Genomic DNA, 20,084 nt, shown 5'->3' with positions numbered 1-20,084 from the left:
TCTAGGTCTTTTTTGGTAAATTGTGCTATAGTCTAGGACTTGTTTAGACCATCTTTTGTTCGAGCAACATGACCAGCCTGCTGCCATTTCAGTGTATTCCCTCTTTCCATTCTGTCGGTGACCTTTGTTGTTCATCTTATCTCAACTGTTCTCTTCCTGTCTTTTTTTGTGTAACCCAACTTTGATCATTCCATTCCTCTTTGGGTTACTGTTAGCTTCCTAACAAGGAACTCATTTAATTTTCATGTTTTGCTGCCATAAGTTACTACTGGCAATATACATTGGTCAAAAATAGATTTTTTCAGCTCAGCTGACATCATATATTTCAAAATTGAAGAGTGCCTCTCATAAGCTTGCGGCCCAATGTAAATCGTTGTAATATTTCTGGTTTTAAATATCCTTTCATATTTAGCAGTTGACCCTGATAGATATATTCTGTGACTGACTACGAAGTCTTTCGCGACGGAGTCCTTGAATAAAAAGTGCTCGGTTTACTTGCCGCGTCAAATTTGGATAAAATCCCAAGCTTTCGATGACTACCTCCGTCATCTTCGTCAGGGGTAAAACTGACTGTCGTGGACCGGTGAGGCTTCCGCTTTTATAAGCAGTGGACGGCTTCTCATTGGCTGGATGACGTCACGGTGAAGCCGATGCGTACTGAGGTGGCGGCCTCTATATCCATAGATTTTGTTTGCGCACTTTATCCAGCGTTGCTTGCAGCGCCATCCTTCGCAACAGGCGGAGAACTGCGAGGAATGTAAGAAGTCTCCCTCTGCGCTCTTTCTATATCAATTGCGCGCTTCCATGCATTGCTGAGTGCATAACCGGAATCTCTGTTGAAATTATTTTCACAGAGTCTAATTTCAACTGCCTCCCTGATGACAGAGTCCCAATAGTTTGAAGCGTGAGCAAGTAGTCTTGTTTCATCGAATAAAATCTTATGTTTATTTAACAAACTGTGCTCAGCCACCGCTGATTTTTCTAGATACCTGTATTTCAGGTGACGCTGATGTTCCACACAGCGATCGGCGACAGTTCTTATAGACTGGCCCACATAACTTTTGCCACACTCGCAAGGAATGCTGTAAATTCCCGGTACTCTCAGGCCAACATTATCTTTCACGGGTCGCAGCATTTCCTTAATCTTCCTGGGTGGCCGGAAGACTGGTCTGATTCCTTGCCGATCTTGCTGGTCGTTGCACCGCAGAATGGTAGCCGCGCGATGTGTTGGTCCTCTTGATCTGTTCGAACAGCGTCCTTTCTTGGTTTCTTCGCCAGAGTAGATCTCATATCACGATCAGAATAACCATTTTTTATGAATACCGTCGTCAGATGGTTAATCTCGGAGCCGAGATGATCCTTGTCCGAAATAGTCCTTGCTCTGTGTACCAAGGTGTTCAGCATAGCTCTCTTCTGAGCTGGGTGGTGAAAACTACGTGCGTTTAGATATAAATCTGTATGCGTCGGTTTTCTGTGCACAGAATGTCCGAGACGTCCATCTGATTTTCGCTCCACCAGTACATCTAAGAAGGGTAACTTTCCATCCTTCTCCACCTCCACTGTAAATCTTATGTTCTGATGTATACCATTCAAATGTTCAACAAACTGCTGCAGTGGCTCATTGCCATGTGGCCAGATTAAAAAAGTATCGTCGACATACCTGAAGAAGCAGGATGGACGTAAGGGAGCACTGTTCAACGCTCGTTCTTCGAAATCCTCCATGAAGGAGTTAGCTATGGCTGGTGACAGCGGCGAACCCATGGCTGTTCCGTCAATCATTTCATAATATTTTCCACCATACAAAAAATAGGTGGTCGTCAAAGTGTGTCGAAATAACTTTAGTATTTCAGGAGAGAAATGAGCAGCCAACATTTTTAACGTATCTTCCACTGGAACCTTTGTAAACAAAGAGATCACATCTAGGCTGATCATGATGTCATTCGGACCTATCCTCATCTGCTTTATAATGTCAACAAACATTTGTGAGTCAGTAATATGATGGCTGCAGTGGCCGACTATAGGTGCTAATAATTTGGTTAAGTATTTTGCCAACCGATATGTAGGAGACCCAATAGCACTAACAATAGGTCTCAACGGAACCCCATCCTTATGGACTTTGGGTAGACCATATAACCTGGGTGGCCTTGGTGCTCTTGGCCGTAGATTCTTGACTAGTTCTTCTGGGAGGCCAGAGTTCTTCAGTAGCTCCCCTGTCTTCCTACTAAGTGCTGCTGTGGGATCCCGTTTAAGAATACGGTACGTGGCATCTTCCAATAATATGGCCACTTTCTTATGATAATCGGTAGCATTGAGGATAACTGTGGCATTCCCTTAGTGCTATTGGGTCTCCTACATATCGGGTCTTCCGGCCACCCAGGAAGATTAAGGAAATGCTGCGACCCGTGAAAGATAATGTTGGCCTGAGAGTACCGGGAATTTACAGCATTCCTTGCGAGTGTGGCAAAAGTTATGTGGGCCAGTCTATAAGAACTGTCGCCGATCGCTGTGTGGAACATCAGCGTCACCTGAAATACAGGTATCTAGAAAAATCAGCGGTGGCTGAGCACAGTTTGTTAAATAAACATAAGATTTTATTCGATGAAACAAGACTACTTGCTCACGCTTCAAACTATTGGGACTCTGTCATCAGGGAGGCAGTTGAAATTAGACTCTGTGAAAATAATTTCAACAGAGATTCCGGTTATGCACTCAGCAATGCATGGAAGCGCGCAATTGATATAGAAAGAGCGCAGAGGGAGACTTCTTACATTCCTCGCAGTTCTCCGCCTGTTGCGAAGGATGGCGCTGCAAGCAACGCTGGATAAAGCGCGCAAACAAAATCTATGGATATAGAGGCCGCCACCTCAGTACGCATCGGCTTCACCGTGACGTCATCCAGCCAATGAGAAGCCGTCCACTGCTTATAAAAGCGGAAGCCTCACCGGTCCACGACAGTCAGTTTTACCCCTGACGAAGATGACGGAGGTAGTCATCGAAAGCTTGGGATTTTATCCAAATTTGACGCGGCAAGTAAACCGAGAACTTTTTATGCATATTCTGTGACTCTTTGGGGTTGTGTACTTCCAAATGATGTACTTACCTCAGATGTCCATTCATTTATCATTATCTTGGTTTTATCATCTACATCTACATCTACATCTATACTCCGCGAGCCACCTTACGGTGTGTGGCGGAGGGTACTTATTGTACCACTATCTGATCCCCCCTTCCCTGTTCCATTCACGAATTGTGCGTGGGAAGAACGACTGCTTGTAAGTCTCCGTATTTGCTCTAATTTCTCGGATCTTTTCGTTGTGATCATCACGCGAGATATATGTGGGCGGTAGTAATATGTTGCCCATCTCTTCCCGGAATGTGCTCTCTCGTAATTTCGATAATAAACATCTCCGTATTGCGTAACGCCTTTCTTGAAGTGTCCGCCACTGGAGCTTGTTCAGCATCTCCGTAACGCTCTCGCGCTGACTAAATGTCCCCATGACGAATCGCGCTGCTTTTCGCTGGATCATGTCTATCTCTTCTATTAATCCAATCTGGTAAGGGTCCCATACTGATGAGCAATACTCAAGAATCGGACGAACAAGCGTTTTGTAATGTTCATTTTTGGTCCAACTGCAGAGCACACTAAAGCAAGTTCGTTAACAAATACTTGAAGTTCATCTATGTCATTTGCAAATAGGACAATATCGTCTGCAAATCTCAGTCTTTTTCCGAGAACTTGAATTCCCTTTTCTATGCAATTCAATTTAGACATGGCTTTTCCCAAGACTGCAGAAAATTGTTTGGGTCACCTTGTTTTACACCCTTCAATTCAAATTCATCATTATCTTCGGCAACACTCACAAAGGCTGTGGATGTTTTGTAAATGTTATGTAGGATTTTGATATAGCCTTGTTCTACTCCTTGTTCTTTCAGAGCCACAAACATAGCTGTGTGACCGATTGAAACAAAGGCCTTTTCAAATTCTATAAAAGCAAGACAAAAGGGTAGATGGTACTCATTTGTTCTACTAATTATTTCTCGTAGTGTGAAGATATGATCAACTGTGCTAAATCCTGATTGGAAACCAGCTCGCTCAATGGGTTGAGCATGGTTGAGTGTAGTGCTCTATCTGGTAGTCAAGAACATAGTGAAGATTTTGTACACTGTGGAGAGTAAGCTGACAGGGCGATAGTTCCTTATACCTTTGGTACTACCTTTCTTATGAATTAGAATTCTTTTTGCTTTATTCCTATCTCTTGTCAATGTTCCATGGTGCAAACAACCTGAAAATATCTTAGCTAAATGCCTTATGTATTCCTCATCCATCAGCTTTAGAACATCGACTGTGAGGTCATCACTACCCTGGAGCAGTCCCTTCTTTCATATTGTCTATTGCATGTTTGACTTCTGATGGGAGTGTTTCTCATATGTTCCAACTTTGGCATTAAAGTATCCAATTATGAATTTGTAAAAACAATCGTTGCCTTTCTCATAGGTTTCCTTCAAACATTTGTAGGAAGATTCTACCTCTTCATCTCAGTGAGTAGACATAGGTGCATATGCTTGAACTATTTGGATCTTATACCTGTTTGATATTTTTAGGACCAAGCGTGCAATTCTGTTTGAAATTCCTTCTAATCTTGTCGACAATGGTTTTGTTTACTAAAAACTCAATTCCGTTTAATTTTCCATTTTGTTCTCCACAGTAACATTAGAGATTCCCTGAATTCAAGGGAAGGCAGTTTTCGCCTCTACGGCGCACTACACTTAAACCAACCATGTCCCAGTTAATTTTCTCTAGTTTCATTAATTTGTCATCTCCCACTAGTTTATGACAATTGTACATATATATTTGAAGGCTTTGGTTCTCTCGTTTTGTAGACTTAGGATTTTGTGACACTAAAGCAGCTCCCACCCAGAGATCCGAACGTGGGTCTATTTTAACTCTGGAAAATTTACTGTCACACATCATGACTCAAAGGTGAGAAGCATAATCGCTACGCTTGCTTCAGAATGAATTGGCGATATAATTTTCCAGGCCTCCCCTAACATGGTGTACAGACACCTTTGGCAGGCTGCTCCTCTGGAGTACAGACACTGCTTATGCATGAAAAGTATTGGTTGGAAAATGAAAGACCCCCAACCCTCGAAACCTAATACCATCATGGTTGGATAAGAACAAGAGTTGCCTGAGGATGGCCAGATAGGAAGTATAGAAGTCAGGGGCCTGGCATAAGTAAGTGGAAACAATGCCAGGACTCGGCTTGGGGCCCCGTGGTCGCCAGCCATGTACTCACTAGGTGTGAGTCCCCTGGGGGAAATGCCACATAATGCTATTGCAGAGTACAACTGAAAAATCTGTGTTAAAGTACCATGTAGCCAAATATAAGGGTGCTATGAGCTGTAGAATCTGCTTTTGAAATGAATATTTTGCCAAGGCCTGCTTTCTTATGTTGTGTTCCTTATCTGGATAGGATATGATAAAATAATTGTCTCAAGTTCAGCAGCTCTCTATGGCGCCCTTGAACAACATTCCCCTGTGCTGCACATGGTCCCATGATGCTCCAGTCTGCATGAAATTCCGAACAGAAATGCGAATGAGCAGAGCAAACAGCGACCACATGCTTCCTGTGTCATCATAGCTGTGCATGTGAAGTGTCGATATTTGTGTGTCGATTTATTATATTTGTTTTCGATACTAAGGAAAAATATCAATGGCACATGCTAGTCGTTTCAGTAAATGTTGTTGAGATTTTCTAACTACAAGCACATATTGTCTGTCAGCAGATTTTCCCTCACTTTCGAGAACATTGGCATTCTGACTGTGATGTACAGCAGTTACTCCAAGATGGTTGCTAACAGTTTATGTAAACAGTGATATTAATGACATTTCTTCAGGAAAGGCATGCTATTTTAAATGGACTATCGTGATCGTAATTTCGGTTCCAACTAATTACAAAGTTTTTCATTGATCTAGTTATTTTATAACTCACTTTACATTTCTCATATTTTTTACATTGTTTAATTGATTTTTTGTAATCTTGATGATAACTTTTTAGATATTTTCACTCATAAAATTCTAGACCCTGTTACATGTCCTATTTCATATTTGTACAATAAATGAATTTTCACTAGGAGCCCCTACTGGCCATACCCTGTCCATGCCCCTTCTGGAACAGAATCAATAAATTCTTGTTTGGCAACAAAGATATCAGAACTGAAGTCCAAAGTAAGGAACTTGCGGATCGCATTTCAGGTAATCAGCTAGTTAAGTGAGTTAGTAATTGCTACCCACCACCACTCACAAATCACAAAAATAGAAATTCTTCTATAGAAGGGAAGGACTGGTCAAGGAGAAATTTCTTCTTTTTGTATATTAAATTTACTTTGCTGTCTGTCACACATTTTGTATCACTGGGTTATGAAAATTTTTGGTTGGCACATTGAGTCCCCTGTAAGTGGAGTAATGAATGTCATTTTTTCCTTCCAGTATTGTAAATATCTACATCATTGTTCCTTTTCACTGCAGTGAATTATTTATAACAATCTTAATGAGAAGAATAAATACTCTGTGAAGTAATAGTCATAATGCTGAACTACTTAAACAGATGCCTACGAGTTGATCATATGTAAACAGCACTTGTTATTCTTACAGAATGTCTTTTAGCAATGAAGACTTTCTTTCTTTGAGAGAAGTTACCCAAAACACTATTCCATGTGACATTATTGAACGAATGTATGTAAATCATCTCATCTTATTGATGTGTTTCTCCCCAAGATTTTCAGTGATTCTAAATGCAAATGTGATCAACCTAAGTTCTTTTAGGAGTTCAGAAGCGTGTTTCTTTTTCAGTTTACATTCTCACCAGTGTGTACTGCTTACAAAATTCGAAGTTTAGCTCTATTAACTATTTTTTCATTATGTGTTACACTTACCATTGTTGTACCTCTAGATGTGCAGAACAGAATATATCGTGTTTTCCTGAAACTGAGAGTGAGACTATTCACAGAAAACCACTCAATAATGCCTTCAAGAACATTATTTGCAATTTATTCCTTGGCTCTATGTATGCTTGAATTGATTACAATAATACTGTCATTTGCTAAAGAAGTAATTCTCCTTGTTCTGTAATAAATGGAAGGTCATTTATGTAGTTGAGGACCGACAGTGGAACTCCATAAATGATTTCTCCCCTGATTACATTTATTGAATTATTAGGTACAACTTTCTGTGTTATTTTGGTTAAATTTGACATTATCCATTGGTTGCCTATACCATCAATTCCATTAAAGCTCCGTTTATCTATGAGAATATTATTATTCACGCTGTCAAATGCCTTAGATAGGACACAGAAAATACCGAACAGTCCGATTTAATTTAAGGCTGGTAAAATTTGGTGAGTGACTGTGTAAATGGCATTCTCAATTGAGCAACTCTTCTGAAATCCAAACAGTGATTTACTGATGATGTTATTGTTGCACAAATGGGATACTATTCTACACCACAACCTAAAAAGTGTCAGTAGTGTCTGTAGTGAAAAAGGTCAGTAGTTCATTGACATCTCTCCTATCACCTTTTTGTGGAGTGTTTAACAATGGTATATTTCTGTATCTCTGCTACAGTGTCCATGATAGTGTGCATCCTTATCACTTTGGTACTTATCAAACCACATGCACGAGTACAATATATGAGAGAGAATTGTCAGAGCATGTGCTTTCATGAGTGCTGAAGTGATAAGGAATACCACTCAATCCATGATAAGAAGTTTGCATCACTGCATTGATGCCAATGGTCATCACTTTGAACACCTTCTGTAAATGGATGTTCATGCCACCTTTTTGACCTTCCTTGACCTTCAAAGACCTTACTGTTACACATCATTGGACTCATCTCCACAGCCACTATCAGAAAATAGGCAACAAACTATAGCATCCCATTTAAAAAAAAAAACGATGTTGAGCTGTATATCTCTGACGCAACTCCACCCAACAAAAAACCAACATCACATTATATGGCCCCCATTGTCCCATGCAACTTTTGTCCCACAAACTTTCCAGCTCCTATTATACTTTCAGTGTTATTCTTGGTGGCAATAGCTAGTGACACACCCTATATATATAAAATATAGAGGGAAACATTCCACGTGGGAAAAATATATTTAACAAGAAAGATGATGAGACTTACCAAACAAAAGCGCTGGCAGGTCGATAGACACACAAACAAACACAAACATACACACAAAATTCTAGCTTTCGCAACCAATGGCTGCCTCGTCAGGAAAGAGGGAAGGAGAGGGAAAGACAAAAGGATATGGGTTTTAAGGGAGAGGGTAAGGAGTCATTCCAATCCCGGGAGCGGAAAGACTTACCTTAGGGGGAAAAAAGGACAGGTATACACTCGCACACACACACATATCCATCCGCATATACAGGTGTCTGTGTATATGCGGATGGATATGTGTGTGTGTGTGCGAGTGTATACCTGTCCTTTTTCCCCCTAAGGTAAGTCTTTCCGCTCCTGGGATTGGAATGACTCCTTACCCTCTCCCTTAAAACCCATATCCTTTTGTCTTTCCCTCTCCTTCCCTCTTTCCCGACGAGGCAGCCGTTGGTTGCGAAAGCTAGAATTTTGTGTGTATGTTTGTGTTTGTTTGTGTGTCTATCGACCTGCCAGCGCTTTGGTTTGGTAAGTCTCATCATCTTCAAAGATGATGTGACTTACCAAATGAAAGTGCTGGCAGGTCGACAGACACACAAACATACACACAAAATTCAAGCTTTCGCAACAAACTGTTGCCTCATCAGGAAAGAGGGAAGGAGAGGGAAAGACGAAAGGATGTGGGTTTTAAGGGAGAGGGGAAGGAGTCATTCCAGTCCCGGGAGCGGAAAGACTTACCTTAGGGGGAAAAAGGGACGGGTATACACATGCACACACACACATATCCATCCACACATATACAGACACATGGGACTACCAGCCAGTGTCCCATGTACTTCACTTAGCAAACAAAGGCCATAAACTCAACCTGCTGGAAGCTCTGGAAATTAACAAACATCTTGCTCACAGTCCAGATCTCATCCTAAATGACCAGACACAACTCAACACTTCCCCTCTCCTAAACTTCATATAATCATCGTTGTTCATTATTTCCCACACTCTCTCTTCCTACATATTCCCATTTTCCTGTAGTCATTAAATTGTTTTATTTGTTGCAGTTGTCTTTGTATTCCACATATGCTGTATTTTCAATAGTTAAGGGTTAGCTTTTAACTTGTACTTGTATTACTGTTCATGTTTAATTCCCCTTGTAGTTGTCTCATCAAATACTGTTCATATTTTACTTTACTCATTTATTTAATGTAAGCTGGTATACAGCCACTGCTTTGATTATAATGTTAATGTTAAAATGCAGTACCACCACACTCTCAAACTGTAGGTTCCCTCAAACACCTCAATTTTCCTGCATTTACTAATTTCTGTTTATCTTATTGATATTGCTTCAGTTCCTCGTGTATTCTGTATTTACATTGACAACTGTCTCTGCTTTTTTAATTCGTTGTGTATCACTCTCCATGTTTCATACCTCTTGATGCAGCCTTGTCTAGTACTAATTTTATCTTATTTGATTAGTTTTGTTTATTAATAGAACCTGTTATGTAGGTATGCTATTCCTATTTTGTGCTAAAGGTTTTCCTGTCAATTCCATTGTTATTTATGTACTGTTCAGTTTTTACTATTTCATTGCAAAGATGTTACTCACTGTATGTTTCTACTTCACTCTAGATGTGTTACTTCTCTTCCAATGTTGTCAGCTAACATTTAACTTCTTTGGTGATAATACTCAGTAAATGTCTGAAGATGGCCTTGTAAACCGAAAACCGGTTAGCAATAAAAATAATATTGTAGAACAAAAGCAAACTGGTGCTTTTCAATATTTAGAAGGTTATTCATACAGCCGTTCTACAGAGAAGTGCCAAAGAAACTGGTATAGACATGCACACTCAAATACAGAGATATCATACAGGCAGAATACAGCACTGCAGTCTGCAATTCGCATATAAGACAAGTGTCTGGCGCAGTTGTTAGATCGGTTACTGCTGCTAGAATGGCAGGTTCTCCACAGCTCGTGCTCTATTGGCTAGCATTGCTACCTTTGGATCACAGGTTCCTGGGTTCGATTCTGCCCAGGGACTGGGTGTTCGTGTTGTCCTCATCATTTCATCCTCATCAACATCATTTGTGACAGTGGCTCGACTAGACTGTAAAAATTGGACTGAGAAAAAACTGGGAGTTTGTGTGGGCACTGATAACCGAGCAGTTGAGTGCCCCACAAACCAAACAAATCATCACCCACAATGGCAGGTTATCAAGATTTAAGTGAATTTGAATGTGGTGCTATAGTTAGCACACGAGCAATGGAATGGGACACTGCATTTACGAGATAGCGATGATGTGGGAATTTTCCCCATAAGACCATTTCATGAGTGTATTGTGAATATCAGGAATCCAGTAAAACATCAAATCTTTGACATTGCTGCGGCGAGAAAAAGATCTTGCAAGAATGGGACCAACAATGACTGAAAAGAATCGTTCAGTGTGACAAAGTGCAACCCTTCCGAAACTACTGCAGATATCAATGCTGGGCGATCAACAAGTGACAGTGCACAAACCATTCAGCAAAATATCATCTATATGGGCTTTTGAAACCGAAGGCCCCCTCATGTGCCCTTGATGACTGCACAGCACATAGCTTTACGCCTCACCTGAGTCTGTCAACAGCGAAATTGGACTGTTGGTGACTGGAAACATATTGCCTGGTCGGCCGAGTGTCATTTCAAATGGTAGCGAGTATCTGGACTTACACGGGTATGCAGACAACCTCATGAATCCGTGGACCCTGCATGTCAGCAGGGCACTGTTGAAGCTGGTGGAGGCTCTGTAATGACATAGGGTGTCTGCAGTTGAAGTGATATGGGACCCCTGATATATCTAGATACGTTTCTGACAGTGACACATACGTAAGCATCCTGTCTGATCACCTGCATCCGTGCATGTTCATTGTGCATTCCAACTGACTTGGGCAATTCCAGCAGGACAATGCGACACCACACCCGTCCTGAGGAACACTCTTCTGCGTTTAAACACCAAACTGCCCAGACATGAACGTTATTGAGCATATCTCGGAAGCATTGCAACATACTGTTCAGAAGAGGTTTCCACCTCCTTGTACTATTACGGATTTATGGAGAGCCCTGCAGGATTCATGGTGTCAGTTCCCTCAAGCACTACTTTAGACATTAGTTGAGTCCATGTCACGTCATGTTGCGGCACTTCTGTGTGCTCGTGGGGCGCTATACAATATTAGGCAGGTGTACCAGTTTCTTAAGTAATGTTTAAAGAATCGGTTGTTTGTTCTGCAAAGTGAGATTCTTTCGTTGTCAAAAATGTTTTGTAGTTAAAATTGTGTTATCAGATTTTTTTATACACAGGGTAGGTTTTTTCTTTGATCAGGTATAATGAAATCTCAATAATTTTTCGCTCTGTAGATCACCTGCAGAATTATCTGTGGTGTAAGATTTTTCAATGTGAGATTTCTGCCCTCTTGTGCGGAAGAAAACACAGATTTCGAATCAAGAAGAAATGCCAACACAAGTAACTTCAAAGTAGATATCCTCAATGTAGCAAGGTTTGCTATACAACTTAAGAAAGACAATGCTTCCAGACTGTATACTAGTCAGGTTCCTTTCAGACTGTGCTGATACAATAGCTCCATATTTAGCAGTCATATACAATTGTTTGTTCTGAGAAAGATCCATACCCAAAGACTCGAAAGTTGCCAAAGTCGCAATAATATCCAAGAAGCGAAATAGGAGTTATCCATTGAATTACGTACCCACATCACTAACGTCAAATTACAGTAGGATTTTGGAGTGTATACTACTGTGCCGGTCCTTTGTGAACGAGAAACATTTATTTATGGTTGTCGTGAAAACGAATTGTTATTATGTGTACAAAGGAGTTCTTAAAAATATTAATTATCTCTCTGCGACGTACATGAAAAGCAGCATCGATATTTCACGATAATCTATGTTTTTTAGTAAAGATACTTTAATAACGAAAACAATAGAAACAGATTTTCATAATCTGTTTGCTTTGGTTCTTCCTATGACAAGTATGTGGATGGAGACGTGTGTATGTTGTATTTCTGGCAAATATATGTTGGTATTGATAACCAAACTACTTATTTCAGTTGAATTAGCATCGCTACATGTATGAAAAATTAACTGTTCATTTTTTCAGACATTAATAGTGTGGTAGAGCCCGAGTTGTAATTAGTTTAGTTGGCTGCAATCTGCAAAACGGTAAATTATTTTTCAAATTGCTCCAATACTACGTGGTGTAAAGTAAAAAGGAGAAGGGGTACAGTTAATTTCTTGCACAAAACAGACTAAAGTCAAGTTAATTTCATTCGTTTTGCAAAAAGTGATGTCGATATGAAGACAGAGTCTTCTGGTCGCTGCTTCATGGCTGTCTTTTGTTCAACTGTCAAAATATTCACAGTTAAGAAAGTAGTCACCTTTGAAATAATAATAACTGCGAAACTGTAAATTATTATTCATGTGAGAAGACGTTCCATTACAACCCTGAGGTATTTCTAAAAGGCAAAGACTAATGTTCTTCACGCTGAGCTATTCCTAATTTATTTTAGGTTCATATAGGTACTCCAAAGTAGTTTATTTATCGGACAATTGAATACAGAAAGTCTTAAAGTCTTAACACTATCAAAAATAGAAACACATGCCTGTGAAAAGAAGTTGTAGTGAATATGGTGTATGTATTCTCACGTGATCTTATGATGCGTTATTAACAGTAGAAGTACACACACACACACACACACACACACACACACACACACACACACACACACACACACATGAAAAACTCACTGCAATGTGCTCAAACATTATAAATCGCCTCATAGGAAACGATTTATTGACAAGCAGCCCAGGGAATTAAGAAAATATCGTTTTTGTGAAAGACAACTAGCGCTTTATTCTCATGAAGTAGTGAGTGCTATCGACAGGGGACATGAAATTGATTCTATATATTTAGATTTCTAGAAAGTTTTCGATACCATTCCTCATAAGCGACTTCTAATTAAATTGTGTGCCTCTGGAGGATCGTCTCATATATGTGACTGGATTCATGTCGTGTCAGAGAGGTCACTTAATAACTGATAGGAAGTCATCGTGTAAAACAGAAACGATACCTGGCGTTTCCCAACGAATTGTTACGGGCCCTCCATTGTTCCTGATGTACCTAAGTGATTTAGGAGACAATCTGAACAGCCCTCTCAGATTGTTTGAGATGATGATGCCATTTACCGTATTGTTAAGTCTCAGATTATCAAAACGAATTGGAAAATGATTTAAACAAGATATCTATATGTTGCAAAAAGTGGTAATTGACTCTCGGCCACGAAAAGTGCTAGGTAATCCACACGAGCACTGAAAAGACTCTGCTAAATTTCAGTTACACAGCAAATCAGACAAATCTAAAGGCTATAAACTCAACTAAATACTTAGGGACTACAATTATGAATAACTAAATTAGAACGATCTAATACATAATGTTCTGGGGGAAAGAAACCAGAGACTGCGATTTATTGGCAGAACACTTAGAAAATGTATCAGGTGTAGAGAGTGCTTAAACTACACTTTCCCACACTCTTTTGCAGTACTGGTGTGTGGTGTGAAATCCGCATCAGCTAGGAACTATGGAGGACATCGAAAAAGTTCAAAGAAGGGGAGCTTGTTTTGTATTATGGCGAAGAAAGTGAGAGTGTGCCATGGTTACAATACATGAATTGGGGTGGTAGTCACTAAAACAAAGGCAGTTTTGGCTGTGATAGAACCTTCTCATGAAATTTGGATCATCATCTACATGGGGGAGAAACGATCATCATACTAAAATACGATAAATCAGAGCTCTCACAGAAACAATGTGCCATGAAGATATTCGAAACTATAAAGACCACGAAAACACAAATGCACTAAAACCTTTATTATGAGTTGTGATGAACTGTAGTGGGTCTCATGTAGATTGTCTTGTGCCAATGTCACAAAGAAAAACAAACCATTGGAAATAGTAACATGGGGCATTTCACAGACTTAACAATCCTCCATCAAAACATGCAACCAATAAAAAATAAAATATAACTATTAGAAGTTGAGCTCCAATCTTTGAACTGCATTGTAGTTTGTAATACTGTGCACAGGTTTAGAGACACAGAAATCCAACATGTAGTATTACCATTGTATGAAAAGGCAAACTTTTACTGCAGAACTACTTCAAGGAGTGGAGGCTCATGCAATTATATCAGGAAAGACATGACCTCAGTACGGTAAGTGAAGACAAACCACTTTGAAATATCAGCTATTGAATTAACAGGGCTTGATATCACCAGGAAATGTATCATTTTGTGTGTGTATAGATCTCCCAGTGGTAGTGTGGACACCTTCTTCAATAAATTAACAGAAGTTCTAGATACAGTCTCAAGTTCAATGGTCAACATTAACATCAACACTGATATCATAAATGAATCCTTCCTAAACACCCTTCAGAGATTTGGCATGTCCCTATAGGTCAACAGTGCAACAAGGGTTACTACAACGACTACATCAGTAATTGACCATGTTGCCATAAATATGGACAGGGAAAAATGTAGCAGTAAAAGATCTCAGACTATCTCTGACAAATAACAACAGTAAAACAGGCATCGAATCATTCCCTTAAACTAGAAGCCTACAAACGACATCTATCATAAATCAAAATAAAAGATTTTTCAAAAGAACTAGAAAAACAAAGCTGGGATGAAATGTATAAGGAAACCAATGTGAATATGAAATTCTCTAAATTCTCAACATAGTTTAAGTTGAACTTTGAAAAGGAATTTCCAAACATATGCATGTCTGTATCAACATCTCACAGAAACAGATGGATAACAGCAGGTATTAAGAAGTCCTCCCAAACACTGAAACACCTCAGTTCCATAGAGAGATTCGCAATGATCCAGAATTCTTAAATTTCTATCACAGATACATAAAGATCTATAGGAAGTTGCTGATTGCAGCAAAAAGTCATTTAATGAGAAAATAATATATAATGCTGAAAATAAAAGTGAAATAACATACTGCTAAGGGGGGGGGGGGTAAGTTCATAAATGATCAACAACACTTAGCAAACTATGTAAACGACCATTTTTCAATTACTGCAAAGACATTCCAGCAAAAATTCCCCAAAACAAATATAACACCTGTAAATAACATTGCACTAAATACAATGATGTTACTTCCAACCACAGAGAATGAAGTCAATAAAACTGTTCAAAAACTAGAAAATAAAAAATCAGTAGGCTTAGATGAAGTACTAATGTGTGTACTGAAACAATGCATAGGGATAATACAAGGCCTCTTAACTAATATAATAAATGAATCCTTCACATCAGAGACATTTCCAGAGCAGTTAAAAAACCCAAGAGTTGTACCTTTGCTTAAGAAAGGTAATGCAGAAGACATAGAAAATTACCGGCCCATTTCCCTGCAGTCAGCATTCTCAAAAATAATAGAAGCAATTATGAAAGACAGATTAATGAATTACCTGAATAAATACAATCTTTTAAGTGAATCACAGTTTGGTTTCTGAAGTGGCAACAATACAGAGTTAGCCATAGTAGAATTGAGAAAAGTTGTACTGGATGCTCTTGATAAAGATGAGTCTGACACAGGTATATTTTTGGATTTTTCTAAGGTGTTTGATACCATCGACCACAAGATTCTATTAAATAAATTAGAAGCATTAGGAATAAGAGGGGTAGAGATAACATACTTCAAATAGATCTAAACATTTAGTAAAACACTTATCAGAATCAAAATACATTAATATAGGAGTTCCGCAAGGCAGTGTATTAGGACCAATACTGTTCCTGATATACATCAATGACTTTCCCAGTAGTGTTACTCACGGTGAAACAATTCTCTTCACTGAAAACAAGTATTATAGCCACTGAAAACACAAGAGAACTCCTTGCTGTGAAAGCAAATGAAACTTTCAAGGAAGTTTATGATTGATCAGTAAGCAATAAGGTGACATTGAAGATAAAGAAAACTAATGCCATGAATTTGAGTTTGAAGAGGAAAAATGATAATGTTAAATTAAATGTAGATGGCACCTCTATAGACTGTGTAACAAATGCAAAATTTCTAGGAATGAATGTTGATTCTCAGTTAAAGTGATGCGAACACACAAAGATACTTGCAAACAGAATGTCATCACCATGTTATGCCCTTAGAATCCTATCATCAGTGTGTAACATGCAGTGTCGTTTAGTTATATATTATTCATATGTACACTCAATTCTTAGCTATGGCACTCTTCTTTGGGGAACAAATGCATAAAATATGAACACAATTTTCTATCTCCAGAAAATAGCCAACCAAAAATATTCTCGGGCTCATTGTAAAGATCTGTTGAAAACACTGAGAATTTTAACAGCTCCATGTTAATACATTTACCAGTCAGTTATACACATAAAAAATAACATTGGTAATTACTGCACAAACTGCTCTGTCCATGACCATGCAACAAGAAATAGGCTCAACTTAGATTTACCAAGAAAAAATAAACATGAAAATCAAAACAGCATTTTCTACAAGGAATAAAACTGTACTATAAATTACTTAAAGATATTAAAGAAATTGCAAAAAATACACTTACTTCAAAAGGCGGCTAAAAAGTACTGTTATGCAATACATTTTATACATTGAAGTATTGCTTAGATAAAACAGAGTAGGGGTTTGAGAAAAAAAAGTTATACAAATAAATAATAATAGTAATGATTATAAAACATCCAACATTCTACATAACACTTTCACTTTATGTTTTTTCCCTCTTTTTTCCTTTCTAGAAATACTTACCCCCAAGCTATGCATAGCATAATACTGACACCTCTTCCTCTTTCAGAGCTCAACATCTCGCTCATTATGGATGGATGCTGACTCAGTTTTTCAGGATGGCAAGTGGGAAGTTGCGGTTCAGAAAATGGCCCAGAGATCACCAGTGTGTGTGTGTGTGTGTGTGTGTGTGTGTGTGTGTGTAGCGAGTGAAGTGTTATGAAAGAATGTGTGTAAAGTGTATGCACTACATTAATTAATTAGTTATTTGTAAAACAAGTGTTGTATACCAGTAGTAAATCTAATGGTTGTCTCTAACAAGAAGTCTGTAAATATATGTGTATACGAATTAGCTTCTTTTAAATTGATCTAAACTTGTATACACTGTGGCATTAATAATTAATGTCCTTTTGACGCTACCTGTGATTTTTACATAACTGGCTATGACTGTCCCGATAGCAGATTTTCGACCTTTAGAATTGATTATACATACATATTTAGCGATATACGTGAATAAACGATAAGAGTAATTTTATAGAATTAAAATATTTCATTGCCTTCAAAGATATGTTTATTATTTTTCCAGTGGACGCAAATCTGTGGATCTTGTATCGATAGTGTTGGATCTGCGTAGTTGAAGCACAAGGAAGCCGGGAACGAGAAACGGTTCCGTCTTCCGCCATCTTTCATTGAAGAGTTAGGTTGAGTGTTTACGCGCTGGTAGCCTGGTGTGAGAAATACGCGACTTACAGCACTTCTGAAGGTACGTAGTAGCTTGTTTTATTTAGTATACATACTTTTCAATTGTTTAGATTTGTATTCGTATTTGATATTAAGTTAATTTCGTTTTTTGGATCCACTTATTCGTTGCACGCGCCTTATTTTCAGCCGATAGTTTGTGTTATCGGAAGTAACGAATCTTTGATAATGAAAAGTAAGTTTCGTTCCACAAATATGTTTGTTCTAATCAAATATTATACTTTTATGGGTTTTAGGGTACCAGCTTCGTAAGATTGATTGACCTTGGATAGTGAACGAGACGAACTCACGTGATTAGGCAAGTTGTATGCAGAGATATGTTGGCCCGCTTGCTAATAATAGTAAAAATACTGTTTTAGACGAATATTGATCGTAAACGAAATGGGGGGTATAACGCTCTTGCGCCGACTTCGTAGGCCGAAGTAGGCACTTCAGTTATACTGTAAAGCTGTAGGAACACGCTGGACAGTTTTACTTAGTGGGGACAATTGAAAGGTGAAAATAGTAGATTCGATATCGTTTTCGGCGTTTTTCCAGCTATTTTAAATTAGCTTTTTCTTCGGAGACTTAAAATTATTCTTCGTGATGTATTGTGTAAATGATCGGGTACGCGGGTGGAGGAGAAATTATCTAATATAGCTTGAAATGCTATTACGGTGTCGCTCAGAGGTTCCCTTTATCAGTTTCCTTCCTTGGAGAAGAATCTGCTTGTAAGCACGATTTCGGTTCTCATTTCTAGAAAAGTTGTCAGACATTGTAATTGTGCAGCTTTAGTTCGATCTCGTGTGTGTGAAATTCATATAAGTCATTGTGCAAGAAGTGATAAATTTCCAGCACTGTGTTCAAAGCAACGTGCTTTACCTTGATTGTTCTGAACTAATGTTCAGATTTCGGCTATTGTGAAAAACGAGTATTTATGATAGTGTCATGAACTTTACGATTGTTGTGCTTTAAGCGTTTTATAACTGTAATGTGCTTTTGGAACTAGCAAACTCTGAAATGCAACAGACTTTTTGAAAGGGAGTTCCTTTCACAAGTCTAGTGGCAAAGATGGGTGACCGCTGTGGTATTTTCACGGAAAATAAGTACGCTATGGCATTTGTATAGCGTTCAGGATTTACAGGAAGGTAAAGTTCTAGTTCTGTTGTGAAAGGCTAACTTTTATTATTGACCTTGTTTTCTTACAACCTAAATTCAGAAGAACTATGCTGTCCTCACTCAAGATTTCTGCGATGAAGTCTACAATAAGAGCTCATAAATGATTGTACTTCATGCTCCTATGAATTATGTATTGTCAGGTGTAGCCTCCTGCAGTCTCCAGTTCTAGTGGACAATAATGTGCAGTGGTAATAAATCAGGTTATTTTCTGTTGGGCCACTGTCACAGTAACAGTACTTAATAGAATTGAAATCAAGGTAAGTGATTAATGTTGTTGGGCTTGTACATTGCAAAGCAATCGGGGCTCATAATAGGATGTAGCAGAGTCTTCATAGGTTAGGATACTGAATGAAAGGGGCGAAAGTATCCCCAAAATGCTGTTACGAGCACCTGATATGTTGTAGCATGAGGTGAGGTGCCATTATTATTGATTCCAGAGCAATAATTGTCTACATTGACCAGTTCTGCAATGTTAATAGCTGCAGGGACATATTTTGGTATTTTCATTTTTCTATGTTGGTAAGTCGGTGAATGTAAAAACAGAACTGGTTGTAGTGACATGTTGAACTGTACTTTAACCTGAGATGTAGGTTAGATGGAAGATGAGTTTGGTTGAGTTGAAGCCAACAAGTGCGAAATTAAAGATAAAAACACTTGTTGTGGTGAGACTCGTTTGTAGCTTAGCCTGTCCAAAATGATCCCAACTGATACCATTGGATCTTCGTTAATGATGAAAGCTGATGAGTTGTATAGTATATTCCTCTTTATCTGAGATCCTGATATAGGTGGAACTTGTTTCTCATTGATTTCTACTACATAAGTCTGTGACAGGGCATGCTTTACCTGCTCCACCCTCTGCAAACACATGTGAACTAAGCAAGTATTGCATTGCTTGTGGAGGGAAGTAATTTGTTGATGAGGTTAGTTTGAGCAGTTACCAGACAACAGACTGTACTGCACATGCACAGCTACGATGATGTACGCAGCCTGTTGGTGCTTGCTCTGCTAATACACTTTTCGTGGAATTTCGTACGTGGTGGGGCATCATGTAACCATGTGCAGCCCTGCAGCATGTTGAGAGGATATGTTGTACTTGAAGCAATTGTTTCATAATATCCCACCCAGATAAAGGATGCAAATAAGGAAGCAGTTCTTGGCATATCATTATTTCAAAACTTGACTCCACAGCTCAGAGTACCATAACATTTTGCTGT

General features: G+C 38.8%; 1 protein-coding gene across 1 annotated transcript in view; it reads left to right on the top strand.

Annotated features, from left to right (window-relative positions):
- The first annotated feature begins 17,567 nt into the window (after window positions 1-17,567).
- The window catches only part of LOC126191575 (heterogeneous nuclear ribonucleoprotein K), a 66,564-nt gene continuing 64,047 nt past the window's right edge, over window positions 17,568-20,084 (top strand). Inside the window, exon 1 of the mRNA XM_049932503.1 lies at window positions 17,568-17,716. The gene's annotated coding sequence lies outside the window, so the exon portion shown is untranslated. The remainder of the gene's footprint in view (window positions 17,717-20,084) is intronic.

The sequence above is a fragment of the Schistocerca cancellata genome, chromosome 6 (genome assembly GCF_023864275.1).
Source record: "Schistocerca cancellata isolate TAMUIC-IGC-003103 chromosome 6, iqSchCanc2.1, whole genome shotgun sequence".
Taxonomy (NCBI): Eukaryota; Metazoa; Arthropoda; class Insecta; order Orthoptera; family Acrididae; genus Schistocerca; species Schistocerca cancellata.
This window is presented reverse-complemented; position numbering and strand designations above follow the sequence as displayed.